The sequence below is a fragment of the Danio rerio genome, chromosome 22, assembly GCF_052040795.2.
Source record: "Danio rerio strain M-AB ecotype USA chromosome 22, GRCz13ab, whole genome shotgun sequence".
In the NCBI taxonomy this organism is placed as follows: Eukaryota; Metazoa; Chordata; class Actinopteri; order Cypriniformes; family Danionidae; genus Danio; species Danio rerio.
The window spans coordinates 11,894,884-11,919,684 of NC_141042.1; the positions used below are offsets into that span (position 1 = coordinate 11,894,884).

The 24,801-nt window shown below is 36.3% G+C and overlaps 2 long non-coding RNA genes across 11 annotated transcripts in view; both read left to right on the forward strand.

Moving 5' to 3' along the window:
• The window catches only part of LOC147831513 (uncharacterized), a 267,831-nt gene that overhangs the window by 125,986 nt on the left and 117,044 nt on the right, over positions 1-24,801 (forward strand). For all 10 annotated transcript variants that reach the window (XR_015521742.1, XR_015521737.1, XR_015521745.1 and 7 more), the window contains one exon: positions 19,505-19,599. This is a non-coding gene — a long non-coding RNA (uncharacterized LOC147831513). The remainder of the gene's footprint in view (positions 1-19,504; positions 19,600-24,801) is intronic.
• LOC147838452 (uncharacterized) lies at positions 20,315-21,514 on the forward strand. The gene is made up of 3 exons (XR_015521734.1): positions 20,315-20,357; positions 21,237-21,276; positions 21,375-21,514. It is a non-coding gene; the product is annotated as an uncharacterized LOC147838452 (long non-coding RNA).

The window sequence follows — 24,801 nt, forward strand, 5'->3', positions numbered from 1 at the left end:
CAAATCACTTCTTAGAAAATGAGGCACGTCTCTCTCTCTATCTCTCTCTCTCTCTCTCTCCTTATCTCTTTTCTTCCCTCTCTTCAGTGCATGACGGCGGTGTTTGCGGCGCTCTCTCTTTCGCCGAAGATAAGCCCCCCGGAAAACGCTGTCATTACCATCCCTCCTTCACTCCCCCCGCGGGGTTAAATGATTCTCCTCGCTCTGTCACTCCACTCGTTTCTTTATCTATCACTTTACCAAACCCGAGTGGGATCGATACCCCTATCGACTGCAGGATGCTCTCTACACACCCGACTTCCTGCGGCAGGGAGGAAGAGAAGGAGGGAGGGAGAGGAGGTGAAGGGCCTTTCGGTTGGCGTCACTCAATCGCTCCGTTCTTAGAAATTGGACTTGGAAATGAGGCAGCCAGGAATAATAGCTCTCTCTCTCCCTCTCTGCGCAGTGGTGTATTAGCCGAGTTAGGCACTGGAGAAAGCTCTGACAGACAGATGAGATGCATTTTGAGACCTCGGTCAGGTTGAAATCAAGTGGGAATCTGCCAGATTGGATTAAACCACACCTCCTTTACAAGACCTACTGGAGGGTTTTCAGGTGAAAGTTGTAATATTGTTTTGGAAACCCGTTTTTCCAAGTTTGAAATCAAATGTTTGCAGCTTATTCTAGTCAAAAAATGCCAGCGTTGTTTTTTGGCTAAAACTGTTTTGTGTCTGATGCTGCGTTCACACCAGACGCAGATAAAGCAACAAGCTCAAGTGATTTACATGTTAAGTCAATGCAAAGACGCGAATAGACATCCTGCGGTGAAATTTGGACGAATGAGGTGGCGCAAACGATGTGATTCATACAAATGGGGCACTGCGATTGGCACGATTTGTACGAATAAAGCTTCACGAACAATGCGATTTGCGCAAATGAAGCGGCACAAACAATACAATTTTCGTGAATGAGGCAGCGGAAATGACGCAATTCGTGTGAATGAGGCAGCACAAGTTGAGCGTTTTTTGTGTTTGACGTGCAAACCCTTGAGTTGAAAAATCTGAACTTCAGAGAACATTCACGCTGCATTAATCAATCAGAAGCTTGTAGGGGCGTGATTATGACGTGCATGTTGTTGGTGTCTTGAGTGGAAATCATCTTGTCGACACCGAACAACAGTTCATCAAACTGGGCTCGGCTCAGTTGGAAGCACCGCTGAAAGCCTCCACCATTCAGGTACAGTTTCTGGAGTAGTTAATGAACTCACAGAGCTGGATGCACCTCTGAAAGCGTCTAGGGAACTGAGACACTGCACCGAGCAAATTAACGCTGTTTTTCAGCCCTCCTAAAGCACATAATGTACAGCTATTATCCCAACAAAATCTGTGTTGGTCATTTAGCAACAAAGCTACAGTCACCGGGCAGACTGTAAGTAGTAACTAACGCGAATGAAGCGAACTCTAAAATTCACCCGTCTATTTCCGAATTTGAATTCTGTTTACACCATTATGTCCTTCGGGTCAAAAAAGACCCGCCTTCACTGAACCTCTAAACCAAAGCAGCTCATCACAAACAAAGCTCAACAAAGCTCATCTTTATCACAAACTCTGTCAATGTAATGGTTTTCCCTCAACAGTGTGGAGTATTTCATCAATGTTTAATCAGAGGGCACCATTCATTTTTCACTAAAGTAAAGGGTATATTTTCTTATGATAAAAGTACCTGGATAAGTGTTTTTAGCAAGACAGTATTCATAAATGTTTAAGTAACATATTTATATTGTGTGTGTGTGTTAGAGTGTGCATTTGTGTGCCAGTAGCTTTTGTTTTGAAAAATGGTTTTATAGCTGAGGAAGGGTCAAAATTGACCCAAAGGTCAACAGTTATACCCTAAGTGTGTATGGCCTTTATGAAAGTAGAAAATAATGCAATTTTCTAATCTTGAAGTTGTTGTTCATTTCGCTGTGGCAACCTTAGATTAATAAAGGGCTAAGTCAAAAAGAATAATGTTGAGGTCATTATAGAAAAAGTCGCTAAATTAAAAAACATAGTCTAGCCTTCTTTTCTGCTGTTAAAATGGTGCCAGTAAACTCTGCAACTGATAGTGGGCTTAAATAAAATGAGGAGCGGAAGATCCCAGCTGCAGCAGTTTTAGTTATAACATAAACAGATATGGTAATACAAAGACAGTGTACCAGCGTTACAATACTAAAAGACAATAATTGACAAACACATACTACATTTCTAAATGGGAAACCAAACATGACAAAGGTGAACACAATCATTTTGTCAATCAGTAATCATAGAAACAAACATAACAGAAACAACCAAGGAAGAAATTAAGGCTATTTAAGATGAAAGGTGGAGTTAATGTTACTGCTTCACAAATTTAAAGGCAATAGAGGACCATGGGCAGAACCAAACTTAAGGCTTAAATACATGGTTAAATGAGAATCCAAACAAGACACAGGTGAACATAAATTAACCAGTGAGTAACCATATAAATAAACTTGCAACTAAAATGAATTTAACAGGAGCTTAAAACAGATCTGAAGGAAACAGATGGCAAGACTTAACGTAACAGCTTTACAAATAAAAGGCCCATGGCTTAAATTCACAGTTTAAAGAGGAACCAAACAAAACACTGGTAAACATCATAAGTTAGCTAAAGGATATAGAAACAGGAACCAAACAGAGGAAGGAATCTCGACACAAGACCACAAACCCAAATTAACTGTTACAGCAACTTGCTCATGATTTTCATTTAAAGTACTGAAATAAACTTTAAAATAAAACTAATACAAATTATAAAAAGAACTTGAAAACTTATTATAAAAAAACTGTCAGAAATATTATTATTAGACAATTTAAAACATTATTCCTGTAAGTAATGTTTTTTAAAAAGTCACTTAGAGACATAATATAGGTTTATTATATAGGTTTTAAAAGCAAAAGTGAAGTAAAGTGAATTTTAAGCTGTTTTTTGAACAAAATCAGGTCATAATTAAGATTGTTTAGAGTTTGCTTTGGGAGGTAGAAACATCTTGCCAAAGAAAACCTTTAGAAAAGTCCAAAGGTGCTTGATTGGATTGAGGTCTGGTGACTGTGGAGGCCATTTGAGTACAGTGAACTCATTGTTATGTTCAAGAAACCAGTCTGAGATGATTCACACTGACATGGCATATCATAGTAGCCATCAGAAGATGGGTACACTGTGGTCATAAAAGGATCGATATGGTCAGCAACAATACTCAGGTATGCTGTGTCGTTGACAAGACGCTCAATTAGTACCAAGTGTACCAAGAAAATATCCCCACACCATTACACCACCAGCCTGATGCAATGGATCCAAGCTTTCATGTTGTTGACGCCATATTCTGACCCTACCATCCGAATGTCGCAGCACAAATCGAGGCTAATCAGACCAGTCCACGTTTTTCTAATGTTCTGTTGTCCAATTTTGGTGAGCCTTGCAAATTGTAGCCTCGGGTTCCTGTTCTTAGCTGACAGGAGTGGCACTAGGTGTGGTCCGTCATCTGCTGCTGTAGCCCATCTGCCTCAAAGTTGGACGTGATGCGTGTTCAGAGATGCTCTTCTACATAACTTGGTTGTGAAGAGTGATTATTTGAGTTAATGTTGCCTTTCTATCAGCTTGAACCAGTCTGGCCGTTCTCCTCTAACCTTAGGCCCCGTTTACACTAATGCGTTTTAGTTTGAAAACGCATAAGTTTTGCTACGGTTACGCCATCCGTCCACACTACGCCGGAGTTCTCGAGCGTCGAAAACGGAGCGTTTCGAAAACGCTGGAGAGGCCGTTTTTATTCTGAAACGCTGCTGCTCCGTCTCAGTGTGGATGATGGAAAACGGAGACATCTGAAAACGGAGGCGGGGCTGCAGACATTCGCCTCTCTGATTGGGGCTTTTCCTGAATATTAAGTAGCCTAACACACGAAGTTCAGTCCTGCATCTTCTCCGTGTAAGTTAAAACTTCGCAAGTTTGATCAAGGCTGCAGTCTCTTCTTTTCAATTTGATATGGAAAACAGACTATACCGAGGACACGGGTAAATCTTCAAAGGGAACAGTGTACTTTATAACTTCATTCACATCACCCTGGCTACGTTGCTTCACTTTCTCAACAATAAAATGTAAACATGATATAAGGACACGCGTAAATCTTCAAAGGGAACAGCTTTATAACTTCATTCACATCACCTTGGCTACGTTGTTTCACTTTCTCAACAATAAAATGTAAACATGATTTAAGGAACTGCCTATTTTCATTTTAATATTAACAACTTAACAGACAGCAGAAATGTTGAGGCGTCGTGCTGCATATATGAGCGTCATCTTCACTGTGTGCATATTTAAAACAAAACGGAGCCGATAACAACTGCCTCCTTTCAATTTCAGTGAAAATACGAAACACAGCCTCTCTTTTGGTGAATATCAGTTTTAATCGATAATGGCCATTATAAAAGTATAACATACAATAAGTTTATACATTATAGGAAATAAAGGCAAGCGATCAGTCAATATACAGAATGTACGTGCTTATTAATCATTAACTTATCTTTGCGCTTACCCAAAACACGTTACCTGAGAACAAGTAATAGATTCCAGGGACCAAAATCAGGGAATATGTCGTTAGATACAGACAACAAGATGAATGAAATATCACGTTTAATAAATATAGTAAGATTAGATCCTGCGGGAGATGCTTGATGAGAAGTCCGACTAGCACAGCTCTCATCTGGGTAGATGAGCTGCAGCGCTTGCCTGAGAGTCTGTGTGTGGTCACGTGATGTGCGTTTTCAGCGTTTTGGTGTGGACGGAGAACAGTTCAGAAACGCTGGGTGAAACGCGAGTGTGGACGCGGATCGTTTTCATTCTAAAACGCCGTTTTAAAACTAAAACGCACTAGTGTAAACGGGGCCTTAGGCATCAACAAGGCATTTGAACCCACATATCTGCCACTCTCTGGATACTTTCTCTTTTTCAAACCATTCTCTGTATACCCTAAAGATGGTTGTGCGTGAAATTCCCACTAGATCTGCAGTTTCTAAAATACTCAGACCACCCCGTCTGGCACCAACAACCATGCCACGTTCAAAGTCACTTAAATCAACTTTCTACCCCATTCTGATGCTCGGTTTGAACTGCAGACAATCGTCTTGACCATGCTGCCATGTGATTAACTGATTAAAAATGTATAAAGATAGATAATAGATTGACTTTTATTTTATTTTAAAGTATAAAAATGCTTTCATTACAGTCCTAACCCCTGTGTAAAGCCGGCGAGACTGGATGTAGTGGTTTGGTTTTTGACTCTTTTTGTACTGCAGTCTTGCAATCTGGCCATCAAGTTTAACGAGGAACATCTCATGAATTATTCCCCCAGACCTCACTTGAAATCTCCCATCTTGCTTGCCAAATCCTCGATTGCATCTCATATCTCCTTTAAAACTTAATTTTCTCCACTTCTCCTCACCTCTAATCCCTATTAGCCTCATTTCCTATGGAAACACAGTTGGAACTGTAGACGGCAAACCTCTTTTTTTTATCCATCAGCGTTAAAAGTTTTGTAGCTGTTTCGTTTGAGATACTTCACACACACACATAAAAAAAGACAAACAAACGGCCCACAACCATCTATAAAAGCGTTAACCCCGAGCAGACAAAGAGAAATGGAGTGTGTAGCACAGAAGAGAGAAATCAAAAGTGTCTGGGAGATTTACTCGGTGTGTGTGTTTGGTCAGCTCTCAGGCAGTCCTGTTTGATGTGAATCTCAGATCGGGTTTCTTTTCATGTACACACATACGCAGCTGGCGCACACACTCCTGCATCACCGCGGCTTTGAAGGCAGCAGGTGTGTAGTTCGTCTCTCTCCGTCGGTCCCGGGGCAGGTCACTGTAAAGGTCAGCATGCCGGTGATGGAAAGGGACAGTGGCGTCTGTTGCCGGAGGGATGCGGTGGAGGGGCTGATGCCTCCGTTGCCGTGGGGACGGACCAGACATGTTATCAGGTTAACACCGCACGACCTCGCTAGCATCGCATCCACGTGTACACTCGTAGAAAAGCCGAGCGAGGCCTTGTGTCCTCAAGGACGTGTTGGACTTGTGAATTTCTTACATGTTTGAGTTCAAAGCAGTCATTGTCTGACGGTTGCAGAAGCCAACTGTCCAAATGGGTTTCAGTAGCACAGATTTTTCAAAACCTTCTCCCTGTCCTTCTAGAAAAAACACTTGCAGACATTTACCAGCAAGACAACCAAATGTTTGAGGCTTTAGTTGTGTGTACATGACAATGATACACTTAAAAACAGAAAAACTTTACAAAACAACTACAACTTTGACACATCGCCAAAATGGACACGTACGCAAATCACGGTCATTCTGCTTTTACTGAATCTTTTGGTCTTGTTATCAAAACCAAAATATAGAGAGCCACGTGCATCTGCCGCAAAATATATATTAAAAACGTTCAGAACATCACGCGATGTCTGCAGAAGTCGTTTTTGGTGGAGTCAAGCAGACATTTCCACTGTTTGTTCTGAGTCATTCCCGCTTGTAACCAAACTAGGTGATACACAGATATACAAACATGAATGAATTTTATAAAAACTTAAGTTTATTGTACAGTTGGAGGTTCACTCCGTTATTTGGTACGATTACATTCATAAAAGAAGTGAACTGTACTAGAGTTCACACGAACCGTACCCCAGACCACCTCTTTCAGGCGGACTCGGGTACAGTTCACGTGTGCGCACCCAAGTTCAGAAGACAATGTTCACACTAGCTAAACGTACCGTACTATGACGTCAAACGAACCCAGGTGCGGACCAAAAGTGCTTGTGTGAAAGCACCCTTTCTTGCTTGAAAGTCTTGCTTCTCATCGGTAACCAATAATTATGTCCGAACCGAACCGTGAGAATTCTGTCTTGTTGCACCCCTATGTAACATTGTATAAAAGTATACAAATTTTATTTGTTGCGTAAATTACAATAATTAGCACTACAGAGTTTGGGTGTTTTGTGTTTATCTGAGATAATTAGACTACCGAAACGAGATTCACGGTGTGCCCGCAGCATTAATTCAACTGGGTGCATTTGGAAGGCGCAATCACGGCACTTCTATTGGAAATAACAAACTTACGCAAACTCTAGAAAAGACGCGATATACGATTAGCCCCTGAAAGGACCGCCATCATTTGCAATGTCTAGCAGTTGATCTTTTTCACAGTCATGCTGGATTCGCCTGATTTATTGGCAAATGGGTTGTGGATCCATTCCTTGGCAGTTTGTGAGTTCTTCACTGGTCCTTTTCCCCGAAGCAAAGACACTTTACAAAGACGTCTGTTTCTTACTCATTTTACTCAACTTGTGTGCTCAAATGACCGAAATGTAACCGAGAGAATATGGTCAAGATTTTTCAAAATAAAAGATCATTCAGACTCGGACAATAAATAACACGGAAATAATTAATGATTTCTTGTACCAATTGATCCAAGGATCGGAAACGGTCCGCGGCACAGTGGTTGAGGACCACTCATTTAGGGGGTGGGATATTCTCATGCTGGTTTCTCATGCTCAATTGGACATAAATCTCAGTAGTGCTGGATGACATCATCAAGAAATTAGTTTGAATATTTGAATATTCATTGTGTGAAAATCTCAGCATCAAATTTTCACATTTTAATTTCTTTCTATCTCTTTGCCACCTTCATTCTGTTCTTGCTCGAAGCTCTCAAAAGCTTTCGCGTTCTACCATTTTCCTATTTCTCATTCTCATGCTAACCCTGTCTACCTCTCCTAATCGTTACGCTTTTTATTTTCTCTCTCTCTCTCCGACTCTCTCTCTCTCTAACTCAAATTACACCCATTACAGCCCACTCTAGCTCTCCAGCACCTCTCTCGCTCGCTCTCCACACCTCACTGCAGCAAACACACACACACACACACTTCTGTGCAGCTTTTCAAGAAAGGCATCTATTTGTCAGCGTCTGTGCAGAGCTGAGACTGCAGGAGGCCTCCGTTTATAAAACGCACAGCTATCTGTTATACAGCGTATGTGTGTTTGTGAGGGTGTACATAGAAGAAAAACAACAGACAAACACTGAGAGATTCAATCTCACAAACCTGTCAGCATGTTCAACTTGCATCTCACACTGATTTTAAAAGAAAGACATTTGAATCAAAAGTTACTGTTGAAAGATCATAAAACCTGATCGATTTCATTACTGTAACAATGTAATGGGTTTGCGAGTTTTCAACGTAATTAAATTAAATTCATTATAATTTAAGCATCTTAAGCATAAACCAGCCTAAGCTTGTTTTTCCAGGTTTGTCTAGTGTAGTTTGCTGGTTTAAAAGGTGGTTTGGGCTTCACGTAAAAAATAGATGCCTAAACCAGGGCCTGCGGGCCAAAGTTGGCCCATAGTAATCTTTGATTTGGCCTGTCATCCCATCCGAGAAGAGAGGGAGAATTTTGGGGAAAGTTGGGGTTAATGCCTTTAATACACATTGTCATTTTTTTTTAAAATAACTTTACATTGCTTTGTTTTATTGTTAAGCTACAAAAAAGCAAATATGTTTTAATTTAATGTTGTAAATGAATCCAATTTTCTGTTGCTCAACATATACACCACAATTCAGAAGCCCTCAGTGAGCAGATCAAGGCAAAGGCAGCTTGGCTAGTGTATTCAGCATTAAACTCCACTGTGTTGTAATTTGAATAGGGCCATTATAAAATGTAAAATATAAATATTAAATTAGTTAATATGATTTAAATTATGTTTTCCATTTTTTTTAAATAAAGGAGGAAATTATCCATGACAATTTTGTAATGCAGTTGTGTGTGTGTATGTGTGTGTGTATATATATATATATATATATATATATATATATATATATATATATATATATATATATATATATATATATATATATATATATATATGGTTATGACTGTTTTTAGCATTTCAGTAAGATATTTTTTCCCTAGCAGAGACATCAGTACATAAAAAATAGCATGATGTATATGTGTTTTCTGTAATTTATCACTTTTTTTTGCAAAGAACTGACATTAAGTTAGGTGCTTTTTTTTACAGTTTGAATGCATCATTGTAGTATTTTAAGTAATAAATCACTTGTTGGCATAATGTTAATGACTTTATTGCAAATTTATTTATTAATAAAATCACAGATATTGGCATGCGTTGAATTCAACACAATTTATTGGACCATGATGTGTGAACCATATAATTAATAGTATATTTTTTTTATATATTTTAGTATATGGGGCATTATGGTAATGAATGGCTATGTTTCTTTTCGTTAAAGAATTAAAATATTTGTTACATCTTTTGAAAAGATTTATTTTATTTATTTTTTTAATTTTGTTTCTTATCAGAGAATTTAATGCTGTAAATTAGGTAAAAAAAATACCATCACAATCAGTGTTGGGGGTAACGCAATACAAGTACAAAAGTTACGTAATAACATTCCTTTTCTAAGTAATTAATAAAGTAAGACATTATTTAAAAAAAATTAAGTAATAATATTGGAGTCGCTTTTTAAAAAATGTAATGCAAGTTACTTTTTGGTTTAATTGATTAGCTTTTAAAAAATAAATTGCTGAATTAAAATAGAGGTAGTCATGTTGAATTCCGCAGTCGATGAGAAAATTTGTTCATTAGTCTCAATGGATTCTCATATTGTCTCAATGGACTGTGATTTCACTTGATTGCTAAGGCAAAAAGTATAAAAGATATTAGTATAAAGGTATAAAAACTCCGTGAAGATGTAGTTAATAGAGTGTTGTTAAATGCAGAAAGTATTTTAAAAAACCCTGCTGGCTCTAAAAGAGATCAAGCCTCAGCAAACGTAAGGAAAAATAACGCAAAAGTAACTCAAAAGTAACTGAACAGATTACTTACCATAAAACGTAGCCAAGTAATGAAACTAGTTACTTTTTTGAGGAGTAGCTCAATATTGTAATGCATTACTTTCAAAAGTAACTTTCCCCAACCTCGATCACAATGTTTAAAACCTGTTTTTCCTGTTTTACATTTTGGTAATGAGTTTTTTTTTTTATTATCTGTAATAGTATTTGCGTACACGTGAAGCATTAAGTTAGCATCTAAACTAATAACAAAAACTAAAACTCATAAAACTCCATGAAATTTATTATTCATTCAATAATTTTTCTTCAGCTTAATCCCTTATTTATAAGGGGTCGCCACAGCGGAATAAACCGCCAACTATTTCGGCAAATGTTTTATGCAATGGATGCCTTTCCAGCTGCAATCCAGTTCTGGCAAATGAAATATATTTATATAATTAATATAGTTTTTGTATATTTCTCGATCTCTGGATTTTGGGCTGATCTACAACTCTGAAATAATCACCACAGTTATTATGAGAGATGCTTCATGTGATCCACCAAAGCGGAGTTTTTTGTGCTTGGAGGAACAGAAAGAAAACTTTTGAATGTGTGTTTGAGGGAAAGAGAGAGGGAGATTAATTGGGCGAGCGGTGAAAAGCTTTCAGCAGAGTCTGCCTCCATTAAGCTGCGCCGCCGTCCACCAATTAGACGGCAAAAAGAACGTAAAAAAAGAGGGACGAGAATAATGACAGAGCGAGAGAGCAGAATAGATCGGCAGTTTCTTTGTCCTAAGTTTAACCGAATTAAAGATCAACAATTATATGAGACAGACAGACTGAGAGCCCGACGTCCTGCTGGGGCTGCTGAAACAGTAGCAACAACCACACACACAGTTTAAAAAAAAAACACAACTCAATCACAATCTACCACAATGCAGACACTAAGACAACTATATAATACCCAGAAAATATTATGAAAGCCAATTTATTGTCATTTTGACTCAGCATCTCACAAAATATGCCTTGATGTCAATCGCAACTTGATTCCTTATAATTGTGATCTCATATTTCAAAATGTGACTCTATAGCTGTGTTCGAAATCGTCTACTATCCATGCAGGAACTATGTGTGACTGTACTCAACCATTAGAAAAGTAGAATGTAGAAGCAATGGGAGTATAATGAATGTAATTTGGACGTACTACATCTGCCAATTTGGTTTCATTATATGACCTACTGGCGTCAGTTGTTTCGCTTCATCCCCATTCATAAATGATCGCCCATGGCCTCATGGGATAATAAAATGTCCAGTAGATGCACACTTCAGAATTACGCAGGAAGTACTAGGTCATCTGCCTATGTTTTTTTAAACTTTGAACTCTACTCTTTGAACTCCTCTACAGTTAATCAGGAGGACTCGTTGGATGTAAACGCACGTCTTTTATGCAATATTCCAGTTTTGCACATAAATTTAATTTCCATTTTTGGATGAAAACATAGCTACCGTTTAAAAATGTGGCTTTATACCTTGAGATTTCAATTTTATTTTAGAGTAGCTTTGACTTTATATTTCACAATAGCTGGGTTTCAATCACTCCATGTTAATGCACATTTTGAAGTATCGCAAGAAAAATCATTGATGCAAATAATGAGAGACGAAAACGCATTTGTTGAATTTACTCTGAGGTATCGGACATTACACCCATGTGACCAATCAGCTTGCTTGCTTGCTTTGTTTATTGTTGGTTATGAGGATACCAATACTACACTCAGTTGCTCCAAAAGTTGACGGAAATGCACCTAACTTTGAAAAGATTTGCCTCACTTTTAGGGTGGAATCCCAGCTAACATGACTTTGTTTCCTGCATCGAAAACTTTGTTGGATATTTCTCGTAATTGTGACCATATTTCACAATGCAACTTGCAACTTTCTCACAATTGCAACGTAGTTTTTTATTAATTGTATTTTTAGTCTGACCTTGAACATCAAATTTGACACTTTATCTCACAATTTCAGCTTTATTTTTTGTAATTGTGACTATATATTCCAATGTTTATTTTTAACTCATGTTATTGATGCTGTCTCAAAATTGCAACAATTTCTTCAACTGAGACTATAGCCCTTTCACTCATACAGACCTTTCCGGAAAAATTACCGACAATTTTCCGGAAAGGTCTGTATATGTGAACTGGCCCTTTTTGAAAATACGGGTAAATTTGTACCGGCAATTTTGCAGAAAGAGAAGTTGTAACATTCACATCTGAGTGGTTTATGAAAATAAAAGCCTTTGAATATTTTTACAGACACATTTAGCTGCTAGATGTTAGTCAGATAACGTTTCTATGTTCCTTCTTAATGCGGAGTTAAAAAATATCGATAAAATGCTTATGATAAACCGATGTTTGTTTACCTTCAAGCTCAGTTGCTTGACGCATGTGCACATGAAGCAGCCGGTGAGCGCCAGCATGCACATATTATGAACATCTCGATATGAGAAAGTGTTCCTCCATATGTTTTCATATAAGTTGTTTACAACACTCATCCATCCACATAATATGTAATGTCGTCAGATGTGTAAACATTTAGCTTCAGTTCGCGTTTTTGCCTTCTGGATGTCTCACAAAGCAGCTGCATGAATGCTTAAGCTTTAAATAAAAGTGAAACCATCAAGAAAAGGCCAAACTCTTCTATGTTTACAAATACACGCACAGCCATTAAGGGGTCATTTCTGGTTAATGATGTCAGCATTTATCGGTATTTTGAAATGTATGTGTGAATTGTGTTTTCCAGAAAATATACTGAACGTCCTTGCCTGTGTGAACAAGTGGCTTAGATTTCACGATGCAACTTTATATGTTAAAGGATGTGGTGTCTCCAGAATGTGTCTGTAAAGTTTTCAGCTTAAATTATCCATCAGATCATTTATTATACTATAAGGAACATGCCCATTTTGGGGTCAAAGCAAAGTGTAACTGTTTTTGTAGCCTGTGCCTTTAAATGCAAATGAGCTGCTTCTCCCTGGCCACCATTCTCAAGTGCGTCGCTACTTCTACTGAGTTACATCAGATAAACAGCAGTCAGTGACACGGATGAAGCAGAAATCCAGCTCATTAGTCAAAAAAACAAGTTTATTTGATGGATTTGTTTATTCAAGCCTCTCTGAAATGATGAGTCACACTCAAATTCCCTCACAAAGTTCACAGTAAACACACACACACCTTTAAAAATGCTTTAAACTCATAAAATTAATTCTTGAACTGCAGCTGATCACAGAGAGTTGGAACAGATCTTTTAATCCCAGTTTCTTAGCAAATCCTATTCTGTGGACATGCTTATATGCACAACTACAGTTACTATGCGTCTGTCGATCAATTCGGTGTACCAACGCCACGTTAGAGTGGGCCTCAAAATCACCGGGAGACTTGTTGTGTTACTCCAATATGACAGTAGACACACTAAACCCATACACAGTTCTGTCCGAACAGCTTTAAAAAGTTGATTTTGCATCATAGGTGCTCTTTAAAACAGCGGATGCCCTTCCAGCTGCAACCCAACACTGGGAAACACCCATACACACTGATTCACACATACACTTGGATCAATTTAGCTTATTTAATTCAACTATAGCACATGTCTTTGGACTGTGGGGGAAACAGGAGCACCCGGAGGAAACCCACGCCAACATGGGGAAAACATGCAAACTCCACACAGAAATGCCAACTGACCCAGCCGAGGCTCAAATCAGTGAGCTTCTTGCTGTGAGGTTATCGTGTTACCCACTGTGCCACCGTGACGCGCTATTGAAACTATCATATATCTTTTTTCCTGTTCAGCCTGTATGAGTATATGCGAGTCAGCATTTGATATCTAATGCTAATGACTGTATGGTGTTCATTAGTGCAGCACATCTGTCTAGAGGTTGTCAGCCGAAGACGAGTCGAGGTGAAAGCACAAATAAACCTGCAGAGGCTCACAGTGAGCCTCACAGATAGCAGACATGACAGAGCGCAGGACGCAAACACACTTCAGCTATTTATCAAAAACCTCTGGTTACCATGGTTTCCTGCCTCAGCCCCTTCACTATTGAGTTTAGAGAGAGAGATTTCCTTACTTCACTTTTTAGAGCTCAAATTTATGTATGCAAACTCTCTCCGACCAAGCTTATGTACTGCTGTCTTCTGTTGGAATGATGTTATGTTGCTGTTATTTGGGGCTTCTACTATAGTAGTGTTGTGTTTTTGGATGTTTATCATCGTATTACCTTGATAATTGCTTTCTTACATTTTTTTTCTTTTTGTTCTATCGTCTTTTTTATTCTTCCATTTTTTCGTCATATTTCCTTTTTTTTGTTTTGCCATTGTTTCTTCTTTCTTGTTTTTCATTGTCCTTTCTGTATTCATTTAAATCCTTTTCTTTCTTTCTTTTTTTATTTTATTTTTCATTCTTCCATTTTTCTTTTTCCTTCTTCAATTTTTTTCTTTGTTTTTTTGTTCTACTTTCTTGTTTTCTTGTTTTTGTTCTTTCATTTTTTTCTTCGTCCTTTTATACATTTTTTGTACTACCTTTCGTTTTGTTGTTCTCTTTTCCTTCCTTCTTTCGTTGTTTTTCTTTATTGTTCCATTTCTCTTTAGTCTTAAGTTTTTTTCTTTTTTTACTTTTGTTACATTTTTCTTTTTTCTTCTTTTTTCTTTTACTTTCTTTCTTTTCTGTCATAAGTTTTTTATTTCTTATTTTTTCATTTTTGTTGTACCTTTTTTGTTCTTCTCTCTTTCTTTCTTTTTTGTTTTTCTCTTATATTTTGCTTTTTTTCTTGCCTTTTTTCTTGCCTTCATTCTTTTGCCTTTCTTCCTTCTTTCTTTTATTGTTTTTCTTTGTTTGTTCTTCCATCTTTTTTTCCCAAATCTTTTCTTCTTTCTTATGTTTTTTCTTCTTTTTTATTTTCTTCATCGTTCTTCCATTTCTCCTTCCTCTTTCTTTCTTTCTTTCTTTCTTTCTTGTTTTTCTGTCAGAAGTTGTTTTGTTCCATTTTGCTTCCCTTTTTTTGTTCTACCATCTTTCATTCTTTCATCTGTCTTTTTTCTTTTGTTGTTTTTTTCTTTGTTCTTCCATCTTTTCCAATTCTTTTCTTCTTTGTTTTTTCTTGTTTAGTTTGTTTTTAGTTCTTCCATTTTTCTTTTGTCTTTTTCTTTCTTTAGTCTTTTTCTTTCTTGATTTTCTGTCGTACCTTCTTTTTGTTCTTCATTTTTTTCTTTCTTTCTTTTTTGTTATACCATCTTTCATTCTTTCTTCTGTCTTCCTCCTTACATTTTTTTCTTTCTTTTTGTTCTACCATCTTTCATTCTTTCTGCTGTCTTCTTTTTTATTGTTTTCTACTTTATTCCTCCATCTTTTTCAGTCATTTTTTTTCTTTCTTACGTTTTTATCTTCTTATTTTCTTTTTCATTCTTTCATTTATCTTTTTTCTTCTGTCTTTTTCTTTCATTCTTTCTTTATTGTTTTTTGTCATTTTATTGTTCTTCCATTTTTTTCTTCCATTTTGTTCCTTTTTTGTTTTACTGTCTTTTATTCTTTCTTCTGTCTTTCTTCCTTCTTTCTGTCATTGTTTTTCTTTCTGTTCTTCCATCTTTCTTTTCATTCCTTTTTTCTTTTTCATTTTTTCTTATATTCTTCTTTTATTCTTTCATCCATCTTTTCTGTCATTTTCATTTTCTTCTGTCTTTCATTCTTACATTTATTTCTTAATGTAAGAAAGTCTTCGTTATTATTTTATTTCTATTCCCAGTTTTTGTTGTTCCATTTTTTTACTATCTTTGATTTTTCTCATCTTTTTATTGTTTTTCTTTCTTGGTTTTTCTATCTTTCTTTTCAGTGCTTTTCTTTTTCCTCCTTGTTTTTTGTTTCTTATTTGTTCTTCCTTTTTTCTTTTTCTGTCTTTCCTTCATCTTACATTTTTTTCCTTTCTTTTTGTTCTACCGTCTTTCTTTTTTTACGTTTGTTCTGCCATCTCTCTTTCATTTTTTTCTTTCTTTCTTCCATCTTTTCTTTTTTCTTTCTTATGATCTTCTGCCTTTTTCAGTAGGTTTGTCTTGGTTGATAAGGACAACAGATCATTATGGGTGTCATAATTGCTCTCTCTCTCTCACACGCGCGCACACACACACACACACACACTGCGCACCAAAGGATCCCAATTTCCAGCAGCACCCCAGTGGTTTGTGAATTTCTTAATTACACTGTGGGTCGTGGCGCTCACACACACACACACACACACACACACACACACACACACACACATGCAGCCGCTCAAACTGTGCTCTGTCAGCAAAGGTAACCTCAGCGCTGATCAATACTGAGTCGCTAATTAAACCTCTCTCGCTCCAGCCTCTAGCATTAGCTCGAGGAAGCGCTTCATTGAACCGAACGAAGAGCGCGAGTCTCCAACATTACTGAGTCAACGGGGGTCACGAGCACAAATCCTTCGAGGTGAAGGTGCTGCTCTCGGATCAGTTTCATACTCAGCAGCAGAACAACAGCTGCTTCTGTAGGTTTAGAATCAGTTTTATGTCATTACACTCTAAGGATTAAAATGACTTCTAACTTTAGATGACAAAAATAACATTTTGGTCGACAGACAAGTACAAAATTAAAACTGATATTGAGAGATTTTTTTTTTTAAATTTATGTTGATGTGTTTAGATTCAAGTTTTTCTTAACTATTTTTCGTTATTAATTAGGAAGGTGAAAAATTACACAAAATATATAAAAGTTTAATTGGTTTATTAATTAATGTGTGTATGTTTACAGTGACGTGAATAAGTGTTTGCCCCCTAAACTGGTTTCTTTTTTTTTTTTTTTGCATGTTTGTAAATTTAATGTTTAGATTATCAAACATTGTAAATATCAGTAAAAGATAACAAGTAAACACATCATGCACTTTTGAAATTATTTTCTTTAATACTAAGGAGGAAAAAAATCCTAAACTACGTTAGCTCTGTGTGCAAAAGTGTTTTTTTCCATATATAATAACTGGTTGTGCCACCCTTAGCAGCAACAACTGCAATCAAGCATTTTTGATAGCTTGCAATTAGTCTGTTACGACGCTGTGGAGCAATTTGGCCCACTTATTTTAGCAGAGTTGTTGTAATTCAGCCACATAATTCAGAGTTTTGAGCATGAATCAATTTTTTTGGTCCGATTGAGATCAGGATTCAGGTCAGGACTTTGACTAGGCCATTCCAAAGTCTTAGGGTGCTTTTACACCTACACTTTTGTTTCGGAACGTATCTCGTTTGCCCAGTTAGCGCGGTTCGTTTGGCATATGTGAACAGGGCAATCGCGCTCTGTTCCGCGCCAAAGTAATCGCTCCAAGATCGCTTGAATGAGGTGGTCTCGGCTCGTTTGAAACGAATCCTAGAGCGGTTCAATTGCAGTGAGAAAGCGATCCGATCCGAGCGCGGTTATGTCACAGTGTTTTATGGATATGTAATAGGCTTACGGCTATATGAAGAGAGAATTATGAGTATGACGGGAAGTTTCGCGAGTCTCCGGATGCCCGCAAACGAGTGATGATCTCCCGGTGATCTCGCGTATCCCTCCAGGTCCTCAAATAGGCATCGTCGCGCACCCTTCTCACCCCTCCCCACCACATCTCTCCTCGCGCACCCTGTCAATCACAACCAAACCACCACCTCTCCTGATAGCTTAGCGGGACGCTGCAAAATAAACCCTGACACTCTGACCAATGTAAGGAGAGTTTACTTGCACGTGACTTGTTTTAGCTCTTTTGGTCCGATTAGAAACTTTGCAGTGTGAAAGCGTACCGCTCCAAGAGCAAAGAGCAACAATGTAACAATTGTAATCTCTGTTTCGGAACAACTGAATCGATCCACAGGTGTGAAAGCACCCTTAATTTTGTTTTTTTTCAGCCATTCAAAAGTGGACTTGCTAGTGTGCTTTGGATTATTCTCCTGCTGCAGAACCCATTCGCTTCAACTTGAGGTCACTAACAGATGACCTGACTTTCTCTTTTATATTAAAGAGGAACAAATCCTAAACTACGTTAGCCCTGTGTGAAAAAGTTTTTGTCCCTATTTATAATAACTGGTTGTGCCACCCTTAGCAGCAACAACTGCACTCAAGCATTTTTGATAACTTGCAATGAGTCTGTTACAATGCTGTTGAGCAATTTGGCCCACTTATCTTAGCAGAGTGGTTGTAATTCAGCCACATAATTCAGGTTTTCGAGCATGAACCACTTTTTTGGGTCAGATTAAGATCAGGATTCAGGTCAGGACTTTGACTAGGCCACTTCAAACTCTTAAAATTTTTTCTTCAGCCATTCAGAAGTGGACTTGCTGGTGTGCTTTGGATCATGGTCATGCTGTAGAACCCAAGTTTGCTTCAGCTTGAGATCACTAACAGATGGCCTGACGTTCTCCTTTATATTAAGAAGGAAAAAATCCTAAACAACATTAGCCCTGTGTGAAAAAGTGTGTTACTAAACATAACTCTTTATGCCACCCTTAGCAGCAACAACTGCAATCAAGCATTTTGCATAACTTGCAATGAGAATTTGGCCCACTTATCTTAGCAGAGTTGTTGTAATTCAGCCACATAATTCAGCGTTTTCGAGCTTTAACCACTTTTTTTAAGAGTATGCCACAACATCTCAATTGGATTCAGGTCAGGACTTTGACTAGGCCACTCCAAAGTCTTTTAGTTTTTTTTTTCAGTTATTCAGGTGGATTTGCTGGTGTGCTTTGAATTATTGTCCTGCTTCAGAACACAAGTTTTCAGAACAGATGGCCTGACATTCTCCTTCAGGATATTTTGGCACCCAGCAGAATTCACGGTTCCATTTATCACAGCAAGTCTTCCAGGTCCTGAAGAAAATATTTTTTAAATATTTATAATATTTTATTGACTTTCATAGATTAATATCACATGTCTGAATTGTTAAATTGGTTATATATATTCATTTATCTTTTTATTTTCTATTGTGTTTAATGATAAACTAATTTGTGTATATTAACTAAATATGCAATAAACATTTTTTATAACACATTGATTGATTTTGCATGTAAAAATGCAAACATTTCTTGCAGGAAATTTTACGACTAACTAGGTGAATGATTTTGTTTAAAAGACTTTTGTTTTGGACAAAACTACAGACTATCCGAGTAGTTCAGATGTGTTGGGTCAGTTGAGCTCTGCTGGGTTTACTCTGTTTGCCTCTGCTGTGCTTGTGTGTGTTGAACGGCTGAAGCTGTGTTGTGTTGGTGTGCTTCAGTTGAGTTGCTTCAGCTGTTCAGCTTGGCTCAGTTAAGGCTAAATATGTCAAAGTGCTATAATAATTAGTAGCTTCATTACTGTCCGTGCGCTTGAATCAGGGTGTCGTTCTAGTACGGTGTAAATGAGCTGGGTGCTGATGAACCGGCCTTAATTAGACACACGCGCGCGCACACACACACACAAATACTGCGCGAGTCACAGCTACAAAATGCTTTAATTAGCATGATAATGATCTGTCATTTAGAAACCCAACCCTCTTAACGCACACACAGCGCTGGTATGCTCTTAATGTGTGTGTGTGTGTGTTGAAGTCTTCTTGCCCTCACATGCTGTGCGCTGGTTTTGGTTTTGCAGGCTCTCGTCTTCGTCCTGTGCGTTCTCCATCTGTGAGTCATTCTCAAGAGCGTTCAGTCATCTCCAGCACGGCCCAAAGCGCTGTCGGCCAACACGTTCTCACTCCCAACTCGTCACATACTGACGCTTGGTCAGGAACCCTCGGCGTCAGTTATTGACGCACAGGGTACCCCTTTAGCGTCATATTTAGACGTGCAGGGATTCCCTATAGAATCTGTGCCTGAGCCTGAGGCGTCATATGGAGACGCTGGAGGCTCGTATAATTACCAATAGATGTCAACGCAATTTTTAAAACCTGATTTATGCCTATTATCACAGTTTTCTTATTTTAAAAATATGTAATTTTTATTTTGTTCATGAAAAGCGTCTGTAAACGGGGTCGAAACTACTGTATGAATAAACTTCGGCCCACGTGACATCCCTTCACGGTGAGTTTAACGCCGCTCTGCTATTGGTCAAACTGCATCAGCGGTGAGTTCTCAGATGAGTTCAACTGTCAACATTAAATATTACGTTAATGCTGCATAATATATTTTTATTGGAGATTAGTTGGTGTTTATAAATATTTTATCATTTACTTTATATTTAATGAGTGAAAATATATTCGGTTGTCCAGTTTAGGGTAACTATGCCTAATAAAACTTTGATTCATTCATATTATTTATAATTTTTTTACTTTAAAAAAATATTAAATTTCAAGTACTAAGTTTAAAAATGTTTTCGGCTGATATTTTTCATTTTAAATTATTTATTAAAGTTGGGGTCATTGTATGTGGCGATCTATTTTTTACAGTCTATGCTCGCTATCCCAAGGTTCATTGCGATCCCAAGGTTCACTGCGGTTTTCCACAAGGTAAGTAAAAAGTAAACAAATAAAGACGATTTGTTGATAAAGCATGTACTGTAAACTAGCGACGTTATCTAATTACATCAAGTTTATTTATTAAAAACATTTTTCTCACATATAACGTTGGTCATGCATTGGAACAATATATACATTTTAAGATAAGGAACAGTGTAACCAGATTGTTGTTTTCCACAATAGAAATCGTGCAAAATCTATATATAATATGCAATATGCAACTCTAATAATACAAATGTATTCGTAATTGTTTCAATATTAAAGAACATCAAGTGTTTCCAAAGGTTTATTGTAAAAACAATTATTTTCCATGCCTTAAAACACACACACACACACACACACACACACACACACACACACACACACACACACACACACACACACATATATATATATATATATATATATATATATATATATATATATATATATATATATATATATATATAGCATAACAAAAGCTCAAGTATAACTTAAGCTGATGTATGTCACACAATGAATATCATACACTATTACCAGTACAATTTGGCCTTTACCAATTTATTTAATAAAAGAAAGAATCTATCATCTCTAAATTGTGGTAAAGAGGCACAACAAGCTGTCTTCTTTTCAAATATTATGTCAGTCAGGATGGTAATGGTAAAATTCAAGGATTACCTTGCACCTTCTCAGAAATTTACCATTGATCATATGTATTACAAGTGGCTGGATTGTTTTTAACACAAGCAACGTTTTTTTAAATCATCTTAAACAGATTAAGGCTCATTTTGGACTACACTTACATTACTTTACAACTGCTTAATGCAGTACTGATGTATCTAGTAGTTTAGTGGGTTTAACTAATGTCACATCTGTTTTTATTCATTTCAGATGCAGAAACTTTTGACATATGAATTCATCTTGACTAAGGGTAATGTTTTTGTTCAGAATTAATCATTATTTAAAATCATTGTATTTTCTTTGTTATTATGTACAGATTTTAAAAGAATGTACTTTCTTTTAATAAAGAACTCTTCACAGCACTGCAGCTAAACAGTCACAACCTCACAGAGCTGCACAACTGCCCCACTCAGATCAGTGTTGAAGCTGGAACCTCATCTTGTGTACAGCAAAGGCAGAGCTGAAAATTCACTGTTTGTCTTGTATTGTGTGGTAAGTCATAGTTTTATTAATTTTTTTATTTTATTGCAACACTAAGTAGTCCATTCTGTGGCCAATATGATATAAAGGGCCTAAAATGGGACTGACGTGATCATTGTTTTGATTTCTAGATAAGTACTCATGGGGCTACACATGCAGCTGAAGTTAGCTTCATTGAGTAGGACATTTCTTTCAGTATATTCTTAAAGAGATTCACCCAAAAATGAAAATTCTGTCATTATTGACTCATCCTTCACTTGTTCCAAATATGTCTGACTTGCTTACTTCAGTTAAACACAAAAAATATATATTTTAAAGAAAGATGAAAACCTGCAAACATTAACTTCCATAGTATTTGTTTTTTCCTACTATGTATGTCAATGTTTTCAGTTTTCCAGCTTTCTTCAAAAAACTTCCTTCATGTTCAACACAAAGTAACTTGGAAGTTTTTAAAAAAAGGTTTACAACCACTTAAAGGAGAGTAAATAGTGAACTGTTCCTTTAACCCAATCTAGTTGACTTTACTAGAAAATTGTATAGAAACCCAGTGGCTTAAACCCCTTACATTTTATACAAGGTACAACTTAACAGCCATACTTGAATTAAAATATTACTGTAAGTTCAAGAAGATTGTAAAGGTTCTAGGTTAATTTAAAGTGGGCTGTTTAGTTTCACCTTGTGTAAAAACATAAAGGGTTTAAGGCAACATGTTTCGATGCAGTTTTCTAATAAAGTCAACTAGTTTGGGTTAAGAGTGTAATGGGTTACAGTAATAGCAGTGAATCATGCAGGCATAAAATAAATGTTTAGCCATGTAAAGCAATAAGCTTGTTATAATTTAGAAATATTTTAGGGTGAAGCACAGTATGCTGTTGTAGTTTTCATATAATTGATGAGTCAAACATGAGATGTGTTTTAAATTGCAAGACGTGAATTAACAATATGTTCATCAAGATTCAAATCTTGCATCTTATATTTTTTAAGGTTTTGGCCCAATAATACCCATATTCTGCTATTTAAAAAATCATGCTGGAATTTGTGTCAGCATTCCCTTCAATGAAAACTACAGCAGTGGACATCAGTGGTGATAAAAATGTATGTGAAGGATAAGGGTGTTCATAATGAGAAGTGCAGTTACTATCCTGATCTCTGAGTTTGTAGAACTGACAGATCTGCTTGGAATAAATGGAAACATGCTGGAAATGTTTAACCTATTATACAGTTAATTCAAGAGTGCCAGGTTTAATGACACTTTACATATATAAATAAATATCACTGAACTTTCTAAATGAAACCTAACACTCATTCTTTGTTCAGTAATGATGTTGTGCACTTCTAATACTTTACAGTGGCAAAACCTGGAATAACACATGGGAGCCCTCCAGGAATTACTGACACTTTACGCCCAAGTCTCCTCATGCTGACCGGATTGCAATATGACAGTCTAGTCAGCATAAACACCTGGACTCACCAAGCACACTTTGGTTCTCAGTGTTTTGTAAAAATAGTTTTTGCTATTCTTCAGTAAATACTTGAATATGTTTTGAACTTATTCTACTTTTGATGTTTAAGTTCAGAAAGTTGTTATTATAAACATAATTTGCATTTGTCATGAACTTGACTTCTTGTTGTTGTGAAAGCTGTTTATTATAATGGCATTTCCAAAGGCATCATTTGAAAAGATTTTTTGCATAGCAGTTTTACTTGAGCTTGACATACCAGATGTATGACATGAATAAATATCACAAAATAAATATAATAATAATAATACAAAATATACATTTCCTTCAATTATAACTGTTTTTAATCATTTATATATGTATGGTAATATATTATTGCATTAAAAAACTTATAAAATATATATTTTTGGTTAAAATATATATTTTTGCATTTTTGTGTGATTTTATTATTTATTTTTATTTGTGGCATTATAAATAAATTATAAATGTTTCATTAAAAATGTATTGTGTTTATTTGCATACTCACTTACAATGAACTACTATTTTTACTATTTAATGGGCACTATATTTGTCATTTAAGTTTGACATATATTTATATTTGTATACCTACATGATGCAGGGTTTAGTTACAGCAAATGCTTGAAATGTTTTCAAACATGAAGCTTTTTTATTATTTTATTATTCGTTTCAAATTAAGTATACTGCCTATGATCTGGTTTTACTATGATCATTTTGCACATCAGGTTACCCCCACAAATTAATCTCACGGTAAATATACATTTGTATTTTTAATAAGACAATAAATAACATGTAATATTAATACACATTTTGATATTTAAGTTATATTATAAGGTTATAATCAACCTTCAGCCGGAAGATTACCAAATAGAGACAAAGTGTGACGTAGATTGCGACGTTGTGATTGGACTATAACTTCAAAGCCAAATTAAAAGATCCTTCGTGTTGCTAACTATGTTTTGCTAACTTTGCCACTTTACTAACAGTGTCCTTTATCAATGAGTTATCGCTGTGTTTTAAATAGTTAACGATTAACCAAGATCGTAACCCTAAACTTAACCCTAACTACACCTTTCAAGGAACTACAATTTGTAGCGCCATGTCTTTCCCCTCCCATCTATACAGCGACAAAGGATTGTGGGTAATGTAGTTTAAAGCCTTTTTGTAATAAAATGGAACAGATACAAATTTTAATGAACTAAAGACTATCTGAATAAGGTCATTGTGCATATATTTATGACATATATGAAAGCCAGGCATAAATTTGTTATTTTACAATGAGTATTTTTTAAACAGCTTTTATTGACTTGATCAGTATATATCAGACTATTATATCCAACATTATTTATTGAACATAGCATAGGTAATAGTCTTGCTGATATTCTCTCACTCATTTCTCGTTTGAAATGTGAATACTTTTTCCTTTTCTACGGGGCTCTACTCATCCCCTTTGAGTAAAAGGGCAGTTAACCTATGTAGATGTATTATATTCAACATGGACAAGAAATTGTATTGTCACATGTACAGTTGTGGTAAAAAAAAAAAAAAAAAAAAGCTGTAAAAATAAGCTAAACATTAGTATCCTCTTTAATTACAAGTTATAAGCAATAGTGATCTATGTTCATCACAAATGTTATGAGTTCAGAATAATATGTGTGGATGTAATTCTGAAAGTGTGTTTCATTAATGGTCATCATGTGATATTTAATTGTTTTCACTTTATTTAAAATATGGATAAAAGCTCTTTTAAAATATGTAAATGTTTATAAATAAAACCTTTTTAAAGACATGTATTTGTTTAAAAACCACTCTTTATC